Source organism: Lampetra planeri, chromosome 2 (assembly GCF_965212315.1).
Source record: "Lampetra planeri chromosome 2, kcLamPlan1.2.h2, whole genome shotgun sequence".
NCBI lineage: Eukaryota > Metazoa > Chordata > Hyperoartia > Petromyzontiformes > Petromyzontidae > Lampetra > Lampetra planeri.
This window is the reverse complement of record NC_136108.1, coordinates 16,833,831-16,841,807: the sequence shown is the minus strand read 5'-3', so window position 1 is coordinate 16,841,807 and position 7,977 is coordinate 16,833,831.

Here is a 7,977-nt window from a genome sequence, read left to right as displayed (position 1 = left end):
TTCCACTTTCTTGAATGTCTTCAGACTTGAGGCTTTCCTGTAAAATGAATATGCTATCAAAAACAGGAAGTTATTATGGATTATAGATTATTATTTTTAGTGTTACTTAATACGAGGTCATGTTTTTTTGTATTCCTTGTATTTACACGAATCAGACCACGAAGACATTCATAACCAGCTACAGAAATACTTTGCAGTAATGCGCATCTCCTCAAATAATACATGTCTTCTGAAAGTTAAGCCGAAGTAGAGAAATAACAATGGCGTTGACTGACAATTATATTCACCAAAGCGCCATCTAGTGTTGCCTTTACGACATTTTATAAATTAGATAATTCAGTACAATACAAAATTTAGATTTGCAATTTCAGTGTTTTGTATTTCCCCCACAGCAATTATGTAGTATTTACAACACTGTTTAAATACTTGATTAATACAAATCAAAAGATTGCTTTTGACTGCGATTGAAAATTTCAATGTCTTCACAGGCTTAATTTCGAAATATTTAAACATAAACCAAAAATAATATTGACTTAATTAAAACAGCAGATACTATTTAGATTGTAGGCATACATTCGATTTTAATTAAATACTCAACTGGCTTTGCATATGAATAAACATTAACACTGTATGCTTTTTCTAATTCAGGTATATTGCGCATCAAAAATAAAATAACTTACACATTTATTTGTACTCGGTTGATTTAAGAATATCTCCAAGGTCCAGTAAACTTTTGTTTTTATTTGTTCATGATTTTGAAACGTATTATCTAATTTAGAGGATAAAGTTAGGATCGTTATATGTTAAAAACATCATGCAAAGGTATTCATTATGCAATGCTTTGAATGTGAGTTTGTCTTCTTAAGTATGCATTTGGCTGTATGGAAGGTAATGGGCAGGTGTCATGCCAAACACGTTGACATATTTGCAAACACTGTTGTTATTTTTGTTCGTTTCGTCTCAAGGTTACTGGACACCCCTGGATCAATTTGGCCGGTTTGCAATAGAGTTAGTCACAGTTACAGGCACACTGACAAACAAAGTGACTAACGTTTATTAACTTAAAACTGATCTCTTTCCAAAACATGTCTCAGAGCTTCGATTTTATTTTTTTCCATAACTGATTAACTTGACACTGCTATGTCTCATTGTTGCTTGAGGGTTAATAATTATTAAACTGTACATTTATTAAATATTTGAATTTGTTTTAGGCATCCTTGTCAATCAATCTGATCTGTGAAGATTAGTTTTGCAAGGTGTCTTATGCTCATCCAGGACAACATTTGGAACAAATACCATTTGGACATGTAATGTTTGACCGAGAAACTTGTGATTTTTTTATAGTCTTATGGATATTAATTGTTAATAATACACTTACAATTCCAATGTATATCAGTCGAATTAGCAAAACATGATCCAAATAACTGAATCAATAGTTTAAAGGTCATATCGCTATCCATATATGTGGATATGTGTCAGGGTGCAGAATTTAAAACATTGTTTCGTCAGCTTTTTTCTTTAAAAATGCCCGTTGTGTCATTCACTTCAGTATGACCTTGCACCGATGCAGTTACATTGCTAAATGTCATTTTAAATCATTTTCTGCAGTTCACGGCCTTAAAACGTATCCCCCAATACAGTAAAAACCTTGGAAAAATAATGAGATGCGTCCCACTACCTATGAGAGTGTATTTTTTTAAAATTGGAAGGCCATGAGTTCGTCTCAATCTTGACTTGTTACACTCTATTTGTATGCTCCCATATCTATGTCCCCTGCCTTCACACCCCAAACTGAGTGCCGTGGTGAAGAATGGTCAAACAACCCTCACAAACCGTATGGCATGGACAGGCCCTCATCCAGCAGTGATTTATAAAAGGGCTGCTACGGTATGGATAGCGAGATAATTACGACTTTTCTGTTAAGACCTTCGTAAACTAAATATCTTGACCAATTCATTATTTCTAGATTTTAAGCTTTCGTGACTGCAAGGAATCATATTCTTAGGTTTTTTTCGGTAAAGTCACGTTGGTAAAACATCAAAATTAATGAAAATAAAATAAAACAAAAATCACGTTTCGGAGGCAACACAAGTCTCCGTCATCAGGTGGGACCGTCACAGCCGAATTAGCTGCATCAAGTGAGGCAATGATTCAAGAAGTAATCCCTTATAAGCAAGTTGAAGGGGGGAGGAGAAGGGGGGGCTCATCAGAATGTGGTAGCCAATGAAAAACAATGGACTACGGCTTGGACGAGGTTGCTGCTGTACACGCCAACACAATGGACAGAGAGGGGGGAGGGGAGGTCTGATACACATGATAGACAAAAGAACGAAAATGCCCATGTTTATACCAATGCTGGCTGAACAATGAAGAGAGCACTGCCAAAAAATAACTGGGGATGTTAACACTCGGTAAAGTAAAGTAAAATAGTGCCTGTCAAATAAGATGGTCCTAGACTTAATTACACTTTTTTGGACCATCTTATTTGACAGGCACTATTTTACTTTACTTTACCGAGTGTTAACATCCCCAGTTATTTTTTGGCAGTGCTCTCTTCATTGTTCAGCCAGCATTGGTATAAACATGGGCATTTTCGTTATTTTGTCTATCATGTGTATCAGACCTCCCCTCCCCCCTCTCTGTCCATTGTGTTGGCGTGTACAGCAGCAACCTCGTCCAAGCCGTAGTCCATTGTTTTTCATTGGCTACCACATTCTGATGAGCCCCCCCCCCCCTTCTCCTCCCCCCTTCAACTTGCTTATAAGGGATTACTTCTTGAATCATTGCCTCACTTGATGCAGCTAATTCGGCTGTGACGGTCCCACCTGATGACGGAGACTTGTGTTGCCTCCGAAACGTCGTGATTTTTGTTTTATTTTATTTTCATTAATTTTGATGTTTTACCTACGTGACTTTACCGAAAAAACCTAAGAATACAATTCATTATTTACCATGATAATCTTATGGATTTTAAACAAATTATTAACTGTCTTTCCTTGACTATAATTTTTGGAATTGGTCGTAGCGAAAACTTTCGTGAAATGAAGAAATGTTATGGGTAACATTCTTTTGACCTTTGTCTTTTTGCATGAGGTCTTTGAGTCCCCACCCTTTGATTAATTATTAAATCATGTTGGGGACAATTAACGTTGTAGTGCTGTTTTGTAATCATATGTAAAGTACTCTTAATCATCGACCACTCACAAAAACACAACTTTTGCCAGCCATTCCCATGATAATCATGTGTAGTAATTATTATCAGACTAACTCCAATAAAATAAAATAAAAATATCACGACGTTTCGATCGCAACACAAGCGATCGTCCTCAGGCGGAAATAATAATCCATCAGTGGAACTGGATGGCACTGAGTAAAAAGTAGTATAAAACTGTAAAAAAAAATCGTGCTTGCAACGTACCAGTTTTCTGAAACAAACCAAATCAATTCGCGCACTTGCCCACACAACAACTTGATTTGTTTGGCTTTTTGTCGAGTTTTGGAGGGTTATAGCTCAAATTGACATTATACCTATGTAATAAAGGTCGTGGAAGCGACTTCTGGAATCCGGTCTTTATTTGTCTTTCGTTCACAACACTTCCATCTTACTCCTTCACGCTGCTGACAGACAGCGTGAGAGGGAGAGACAGAGACACGCGCGGCCACGTGGCAGCCTGGACCCCGCTCCCGCGTGGCCTCACCCTCCGTTCGTTCCAGATCTGACCACGTGTTGTTCGTCTCCACCCCTATTTAATACCCGGGTCACGTGGTACCTTTCCACCAATCCTGGTTAACTTCTATGGAATCTTCTAGACTCCATCGTACGCTCCCGGGACCACACCCCTGACTCGTCCCCCCATTGGCTGTGGCTAAAGCCAGCAGAACCAATCCTCTACTTACACATGTCACCTTCCCGTTACGTCAGGGCCACGTCCCTAGGCTTCCCCCCATTGGCTATGGGCCAGGACCGGCAGAGTCAATCATCGTGACGAGTTGTGATCCGTCAGCGACCCGGATATATCCTCACATTACACCTATATGAATCTAATCCAAAATAAATCAATCATGGAATTAATGACACTCTCATTATCATCATCATCAGCCACTGCTGAATTAAGGCCTACCCAAGCCACTGCCATCTCTCATGCTCAGGCAATGCAGAAATCCATCCAGGCAGCTGTGCTCGAGCTGATTTCATTGCTCCATCTACTCAGTTGATGTCTTCTCTGATGCGTTCAATTCCTTTTGCTACCACTTATTTATCTTGAATAATTGGCTATCATCTCATCTCGCAACGTGACCTGCCCAAGCCTATTTAGTTTTCTTAAGTAAATATGGTGTTTAACCTATAGCTGAGGAAAAATACAGGTTGGAAAACATGAAGTACTCTATCCGTATTGTGATGTTGGTAGGTCTTAATGATTTAATCTCTGGCTTTGATTTCAACAAAGCTTATGGGAAACCCTAAACAGTTTTGGCACAAACTACGGCAAACGTGAATACTCAATGTGTAATATTCTTGTAGGGAGACGGAGTCGTCGTAGAGGCAACACGGGTTTATTTATAATATAACAGGGTACACTTAAACCCTAACACAAAGGGGTAATGGCCACTCCCACCCACAACCTGGGGAGGTACAGCCTCCGGGCTATCGTACCTAGTCACTCTGACTCCTCTAGCCCTCCGGTTGGCTAGACCTAGGGGAGGCTGACCCACCGCTGGTCCAGTGGGTCCCTGACCACTGGCCCATCCAGACCTGGCCCTTAGAAGGAAATCAGGCCGAGGGAACCTCAGGGTCCTAACCTCTCGACCACTGGCACCGCACTGAGCCCCGGCCCTTAAAAGGACGTCGGTGGCTTGGGGTCCAGGGTCTTCTCTCCAGGCGGCTTCTGACTTCGGCTTGAGGCAAACTGCCCCGCGCTCTCAAGGACCCGCTTTATATACTGTTTCTCCCTGAGGGGCGGGGCTCTGTGGGATCGTAGCATCCTCCAGCCCCCTCCCCTCAGAGGGGTTCTGACCACCGTTGGCCCAACCGGTCCGGACCGGTTTCTACCGCTCCCCACCGAGGGGCGAGGGATTATGTGGGATCGTAGACACTGCCCACAGCCCCCTCCCCCCGGTGGGTCCCGGCCAGGAGTACACAACTATCCCATACCGGTAAGCACCCTGGTTCTGGCCCGCGTGTGCGTCAACATGACCACCACATCACCCCCCCCCCCCCCCCGTACAGCACGCAGCCATCACGGCTGTAACAACAATCAACAACCCCGACAATAACAAAAACAATGTGAACCAGAAAAATCCGTGAGCCTCAACGCAACAGTAACAACAACGACATCAACACAATAACCCAACAACACCCGCAATAATTTACCCCAACCCACGTGTACATATGAACACTGCGGACACCACACACCAAGGACCGGAGGCCAACCGTACACCCGCACCACCGACTGAACTCAACGACCGAAGGGAGAAGTGGGCAGTGTGTGTGCGTCGCGGGACGGGCCTCAGGAGAACCGGGAAAGCTTTGAGCGAGTCCACATAGCGGTGGAGGGTCGGGAGGGGCCTGATGACGGGCGTCCGGCATGTCACTGGAGGCAGGCGACATTGCCCGTGGGCCATCGTCCTGCTGGCCGGGTAGTCGGGCAGCTCCCCGATCCTTCGGCGTGGCCACCCTCGGTGGACTCACACCTGTAACATCCGGAGGAGTGGCAGGAGGGTGCGGAGCATAACAAGGGTCAGGAGAACTCCCCCCTGGCACGTCAGACGCATCACGCGTACGGCCCCTGTGAGATGAAGGAGATGTGTGGGTGCGCAGTGCGACGTAGGATTTCAGGCGCGATGGGTGAACATACCACGAGCGCCGTCCGCACGCGACCCGAACGCACTGGTCCAGAACAATCCGAACAATGTCCACCGGACCCCGCCAGGGCCTGAGCAATTTAGACGATGTCGCCAAAGGTACCTGGGGACAGTGCAGCCACGCCCTATCCCCCACGGACCATTCGTGTACAGAAACACGGCGATCGTACAGACGCTCATTCGCCCGTTGCCTCGCCCCGGAATTCTCTTTCGCGGCCACCCGCGCCTTGACGAACTTTTGTATGTTAAATCGAATGTGGTCGGACAGCTTCGATCGTGACGGAGCCGTCTTGACCTGCAATTGCACATCTATGGGGGGGGGTCAACGTCCCTCCGCTACTGCTGATATTATAGCGGCTCAACCACGTCAATATAAAATTATAGTTGTTGTTCTACATCAACTTCAGCAATACTATGAACAATAACTTTAATTGAATCATGATTCTCGCTGTTTCGTTTTCCAGGGGTATGTTATTTTTTATATTAAATTTCAAGACCTCACATCCCAAAGTACATAGACCCACGTCCGATTAGCAAAGTTGGCAATGGACGGTGCGACAGAAGTTCAACACACATACATCTCGCCAGGAAGAAACAGACTAAGAATTGTATAATGTAGTATATAATATTTAATAACGTCAAAGTATCAACCAGTATGTGGGAATAACATTGAGCTCTACGCTTGTTGCAACATATCTAACAGTACACGTGCATACACGCAACAAAACTAAGACCTGCCCACAAGTCAGAAACTTATCCTCCTTCAGTGTCAACGCGACAATACCTTTTAAGCGCAAGCAAGTGATGCCTTAGTGCGCCACCAGATATCTTCCAACTGACGTCTGTCTCTCATTGTAATTCCCACCATGCATCTATACACACTTGTTTGTGCACTTTACTACTTTTATTCAATGTTTTGGTAGTCACCACATTTATCATTCATATCATTAAAAAAAAACATTCCAGTACTACGCTGGGCGTGGTACTGGAATGGGATGTTGGGCGTGGTACTAGCCATCCACTTAGAGTGTGTTTTTTTGTTTACATTTTGACCACAAGTATTGTGGTTAATGCACGCAAGATTCCTTGTAAAAAGGTTTCAATTTTATTGCCAGAAAAAAGGGGAAAACCCTATTATTATACTTTGGTACTGGCAAAGGAGGTCTAATGATGTAGATGCTTACCCCGAGCCCTCATTACTTTGATAGTGCATTGTCTTTGAGCTGTACGCCTTCTGGCGTCCTCTGGAAAAAAGGGGGAAACCCCTATTATTATGATGTTTTTCATTATTTATTCTTTATTTCATAATTTATCCTGAATACCAGGTTATATCCCTCCAACAATCATTTGACAAATAATAGACATGGCACATTTAAGATAAAAACACGTTTAGCTAATTAAACTCAATTTACCAGAGAAATTAGGCCAACTCAGCCAATAAGACTCATTGTGCATGAATTTTGTTTTGCGCAAGTTGAGCAAAGAAACGAAAGTCAGCACAAAGCAGTATCCCACCCACTCGTCATGGACACGTTGCTGCAGGATGTTAAATAGGCAGCATGATACATATCCACATCACCACGCTTTTTTTGGACTGACAGGCCTTGCGGAGTCCTTCCATCTCATTCTGTCCTCCAATTGGCAGTGATTATTTTCCGGCATCATCGTTACGAACGCCATTCAGGGGATTATTTCACCACGCTGCACCTATTTCGCTTCATTTTTTCTTTAGAATTGAAAAAGAAAACGTTCACAGCATTATAGGTCAGAGATTGTACATTAAAATATTAGGATGATGGATAGGGGTGCGTTGTACTCTCGTCGTCAGTACCTTATGCCGGCATTCCCGACAGCATTCCACGAACTATCGAGCGAGGGCATAAGGTCTGAAAATTGCTGTCCAGGAGAGAAATCTTCTCTTAAAAAAGAAAAGAAAAGAAAAAACTTTATTTATATGAAAAGAATAATATTTTTTTTCTTGAATTTACTTTAAAAAATTCTGTTTTTTTCTATCTACGTGACTTTACCGAATGAACCAAGAATAATAAATATTCACCTGGATGCGGGATAGGGGTGGTGTGATTGCGTTGTGACGTCACGCCGTAGATGTGAACA